The sequence below is a fragment of the Carlito syrichta genome, unplaced genomic scaffold (assembly GCF_000164805.1).
Source record: "Carlito syrichta isolate Samal-C Ts95f unplaced genomic scaffold, Tarsius_syrichta-2.0.1 Scaffold315645, whole genome shotgun sequence".
NCBI lineage: Eukaryota > Metazoa > Chordata > Mammalia > Primates > Tarsiidae > Carlito > Carlito syrichta.
Genome location: NW_007259741.1, coordinates 1,691,721 through 1,697,720, shown reverse-complemented (window position 1 = coordinate 1,697,720; position 6,000 = coordinate 1,691,721).

Sequence of the window (6,000 nt, the reverse complement as noted above, 5' to 3'; positions counted from 1 at the left end):
ATCCTTCTGCCTCAGCCTTCCGAGTAGCTGGAACTACAGGAGTGTGCCACCACGCCCAGCTAATTTTTTTTTTTTTGATTTATTGTAGAGATGAGATCTCGCCAAGTTGCCCAGGTGGGTCTCAAACCCGCAGGCTCAGGCAATCCACTCACCTCAGCCTCCCAAAACGGATGTTGTCTATTAAGAACAAAACTACTGGTTATATGTACAAATCATTTGAAAACTAAGATATGTGTCATTTCTACTACTTGAAATCACAATGTTATTTGGAGAAGTAAGGTATACTTCTGCCTTTAAATAAAGTCTACCTAGAAAATAAATGAAATAAAGCATTTGTAATGTATCTTCACATTTCTAAAAACAAATCCTGCCTCTGAAGAGAATATTACCTAATTAGACATTCACCAAATATTACTATAATACTATTATGTATAACTTATCTTTTTAAATACACACTCTAGTAACACTCTGTAGCATGTTAATATCTTATTATTATTATTTTTTTGCTGTGAACATTGTAGACATAATTAAAGTTATTTCTCATTTATACTGTTTCTAGATTCTTCTTTTTTCCACACTGGGGGATGTGGGTAGATGGTGGGGATCATCTCATCACCAGATCTATTTCCATCTCTACCTCTACCTCTACCTCTACCTCTACCTCTACCTCTACCTCTACCTCTACCTCTACCTCTACCTCTACCTCTACATGCTTTTTGGAGTTGGAGTCTCACTCCACCACACAGCCACCACAGCCTCCACCTGCTGGACTTGGGTGATCCTTCCGCCTCAGCCTTCCAAGTAGCTGGAACTACAGATGCACACCACCATGTCCAGCTAGTTTTTTGTAATTTTTTTAGTTTTTGTAATTTATTGTAGAGACGAGGTCTCACCAAGTTGCCCAGGCTGGTTTCGAAGCCCCAGGCTCAGGCAATCCTCTTGCCTTGGCCTCTCAAAGTGCTGGGATTACAGACTGAGCCACCGTGGCTGGCCACCAAATATATATATGCGTTTCACGACTTGCAACTTAGGCATTGTCTCTTCTTAATACCAAAGTGCATTTCCAGTTCTCAGTAGGTAACCAGAAATCTGTAAAGTTCTGAGCACACCAGATCCTGAAGTGTACAGCACAGTGGAGTTACCTGACCACAGGAGTAAAAATTTCGGGACTCGTTTCAAATTTAGAAATGAGGTTTGACCTGGAAACTGAGTAAGCCCAAGACGCTCAAATATGTTGCTTTTATATTGGGAGAGGAACTACTATAATTTATCCACAGTGGAATACAGCAGGTTAATTGTAAAACAGTAAAATCTGTATTGATTTGCCATGTATTGCTTCAACAGTGGGTTTGTAACAAATAGGTATTTCTAGGTCCTTGCAATGTACTTGAACAATAAAGGTGGGCAGAGATAAACTAAACCAAATAGCAGAATCCTCCACTCTTATGGAAGAAGCCCAAGTCTCTGGACTGCTAAAAGAAATTGTTTAGTAAACTAAGACAAACTGCTAACCTGTTTTAATTCAGACCCAAACCTTCTGAGGCTTTTTTTTTCTCCTCAAAAGTAGTTTTGGGGTTGAAAATGAGAAAATTGGTGTGAATTTTCTGGCTTTTACAAAGCAAATCAAAATTTGACTTGTAAACTCAGAGGACATTTAAAAATGTCCAAGCCAGCCGGGCTTGGTGGCTCAGCCTGTAATCCTGTACTTTGGGAGCCTGAGGTGAGTGGATTTGCCTGAGCCCTGAGGGTTCGCAACCCGCCTGGGCAATTTGGCGAGAGCTCATCTCTACAAAAAAATTAGCCGGGCGTGGTAGTGCGCGCCTGTAGTTCCAGCTACTTGGAAGGCTGAGGCAGGATCGCGGAGCCCAGCAGGTCGAGGCTGCGGTGGCCGGGAGCGGCCACTGCACTCCAGTCTGGGTGACAGAGTGAGACTCCAACTCAAAAAAAAAAAAAAAATATGTCCAAGTCATAAAGTATTCCTTTTTTTAAAAAATGGAAAGACTAGCCGGGTTCGGTGGCTCAGCCGGTAATCCCGCGCCTTTGGGAGGCTGAGGTGAGTGGATTGCCTGAGCCCGCGGGTTCGAGACCCGCCTGGGCAATTTGGTGAGACCTCATCTCTGTAATAAATCAAAAATTAGCTGGGCGTGGTGGCGCGTGCCTGTAATTCCAGCTGCTCGGAAGGCTGAGGCGGAAGGATCGCCGGAGCCCAGCAGGTTGAGGCTGCGGTGGCCGGGAGCGGCCACTGCACTCCAGTCTGGGCGACAGAGTGAGACTCCAACTCAAAGAAAAAAAAAAAAAAAAAAAAGGAAAGACTAATGTAAGTATAGAAAAATAATGGCTAAAGTTATGCTAATTCTTATCTAGCAGTGGAATAACAACCCAATCTTCTTTCTTTTGAAGTTCTTATAACTGTAGATGCTAAAGAAATAAAATTATAATTTTGATATATTTTAAAATCTGAAATTGGAATGTTTTCATTTATTTCTCAGTGTTTTACCCTTTTAATTAGTTTTAATTAGTCTCAGATGAAAATCAGGACACAATTATTACTTAATTTAGATAGTAAAAACTCAACGTACAATTTTGTAAGCACTAGGCTTCCAGTTTTGAATAATTTCGTATGTATCTGACAACAACACCCTAACTTTTTAAACTATTCAATATTATGGCATGCCAGTAGTAAACATGTAAATATCAATTATTAAGGTCATGAGTAAATGTTTACATATAGAAAAAAACTCAATACTTTTAGGTAACTTGACTGTGCTTCAAAAAAGATGTTTAATAATTGCTACACATGAACAATTTTCACTTTCATGCAACCTTGATTTTTCTCTCTTTCACCATCAAACACTATCATTTACAAAATGATAAGTTTAATTATCTTGGAGAGCATAATGTTTCAGCCCAAGTCCCACATGTAGAATTTGTGTGATTTTTGGACAAATCTCTTAACTCTGTGAAGTTTTGTTTCCTTATCTTTAAAATGAAGATAAGAAAATTTGTCCTGCTTTTTTCATATAGTTGTTGTGATAACCAAATACAATATAACAATAAATAATATATAATAATCTTAAAGGTTGTTAAAAGTATCAATGCATATGTACATGTGATGTTATATGAAATATTAGCATTTTACATATACATCAATACGATAATTTACATAAATCATAAGGACTACATAAAAAATATTACAAGACCAGAAAAAGATGGTAGCATATTGGTAGATATTTACTCATTTTGTTAAATTTAATAAATGCCTTCCATCAACCTGGACCAACATGTCAGTTAAGATAAAAATGTGAAGCCTTTTGCTAAGAGGTGCCAGTTTTTGCATTACAAAGGTAAAGCCTGGCTATTCTTTCCTCAAAATATTTCTTTACCATCTTTAAACCAAGTTGCTTCACTTGATGCCATTTATCCTTATGTGACAGCCAGCAATGCATTCAGCTCAGCAGACTATTTGGCATCCACTGACTATTTCTTAACTCTAAATGGTTTAAAATCTCATTCATTTAGTCACAGGCTATCATTACCAGTGTTATTGGCAGGGTAGTGTTTCCTTGAGTGATATGATAACATGGTAGAATTAGTGATGGAAAATTATGTGGATTCAAATAAATAACTTAGATATTACTTAAAATATGGAAACACCTTAGAGTTAAATCTTTTTTTTTTTTTTTTTTTGAGTTGGGGTCTCACTCTGTCGCCCAGACTGGAGTGCAGTGGACGCTCCCGGCCACCGCAGCCTCGCCTGCTGGGCTCCGAAGATCCTTCCGCCTCAGCCTTCCGAGTAGCTGGAACTACAGGTGCACGCCACCACGCCCGGTTAATTTTGTATTTTTATTGTAGAGATGAGGTCTCACCAAGTTGCCCAGGCGGGTCTCGAACCCGCAGGCTCAGGCAATCTACTCACCTCGGCCTCCCAAAGCGTGGGATTACAGGCTGAGCCACTGAGCCTGGCTAGAGTTAAATCTTGAGAGAATGAATTAGTTGTCCTCTCCTACTTCTGAAGAATCAAATGAGCTCATCACCAAGGTTTACTCATTAGTAATGAATCTTTACAAATATCCTATGTTAGATAGTTCCTGTTAATCTAATTACAACAAATAAACAATACATTCTTAGGGGGAACCTTTACAGAGTTAATACTTTCAACAGAGTATTACAATATATAATATACCAAATTACCAAGAGTTTAAGGACTCTTAAAATATAGGTTAAAAGACAGTAGCACTCAAACATGAATCTAATTATAAATTATAAAGCTGTTGTGGTAAAATTAATTTGGCATACCTTAGACATTCATAGATTTAGTACTTCTATTTTTAGTATCTGAATAAATCAAAAAGAGCATGATCTGTAGTATTTATAATTTTTCTAAAAGTGCAAATTTAAATGAACATAAACTGTGAAAAGCTGGTACAAACTTTTATTCTTCACTCAACACTGGATTCAGAAATTTTCCATAGTAGTAAGAAAAGAAAAAAAAATCTGTCGATGAATGTGAAGAGAAAGTGCAATGGTCTAAGAAGGTAATTACTCTGAGACAGACAACAGAAGTTTTAGATATATTTAATAGTGGAATATTCTGTATCTATTGTAAAGGGAATGCATAGTTTTAATTTTTAAAGTTTTTGCCGTATGTGATAATTTGAACTTGATGGGAAACTGTGATAATTTTTGGAAGACCTCAGGACATTGTGTTCCTTTAAGAATGAACGTGGTGTTCCATTTTTGGTCCATCTTTCTTGTTACTACCTGTTTTATCTCAGTTCTTCTATTGGATCTTTATCAGCCTTCTAGCTATATTCTTTTTCTTTCCAAATCTATTTTGTTCTCATTCTCATGTTCACCTTCATTTTGGTATCCTATTATTAAGCATAATAAAGTAAGAAATAGATTTCAATAGTGTGTATCAACTGATAGGACAAGAGATAAATGGAAAACTTCATTTTATTTTTGCAGTCACACAGATTGAGATAAATCAATACAATAGAGCATGCTTTTAGTAAACAAGTAAGCAGCCATGACTGTTTTTCTAGAAACATGATTTCTAGTTTATTTTCATGTTTCATTGAAGTTTTATGTTATTTCGGATACCTCAACCTCCTTGAAGTCTAACATCTATGCTTAGACACACATAGCTTCCATTTATTCAATGGGTGATGGACAAATAAATATAGACAGGCATAATATACATGAAGATTCGAGTTATTGTAGAAGACTCAATATCTCAAGACAATATCAACTTGTGTTATACAGAGTTGTTGGGAAAATAAATGAAATAAATGCTAAAAACACCATATAGCTCTTGACATGTAATATGCATGACACTATTACAAATGCCTTTTTCTTCACATTATTATTATTTTTTGTTATTGAAACATTGTTAGTCTCACTTTCATTTTTAGCCCTACTTTACTGTAAGCAATATATATGCAACATTATTATATGATTCTGGTGTATAAACACATAATACCCAATATATATTTGCTTATGAATATAATGAGCATTTTACAACTGTGTTCTAAAGGCTACATTAACTAAATCTTTTAGTAGAGAATTTTTTAAGTGTTTAAGTTGAAAATTAATTTTCATGACAAATATTTTTATAAGTTAAAGTTTTATTTACATATCTGATCTATATCATGAAGCTATTTTAACATTAAACTTTTAAGTCAAGGGAAAAAAACTAATTTGGGGGGAAGATATTGACTAAATTTGGGAAGAATATACACATACCTGCATGATTTTACTTAACAGAGCTTCCAATTCTGTGAGTAGGTGCTATTATTATCATCATTTTATCTATAAGAAAATTGAAGCTTGAAAAGTTATTTTGCTCACATTCTAGAATTAGTTCTGTAGTGTAATAATACAACTTCAATCCACCACATATACATCAGCCTTATGGAAATGGGCATTAACTTGCTTTTCACAAATAAACAAAGCTCAGCTCACTTCTGAAAATTAAAATTGTAAATATACACAAGAGTT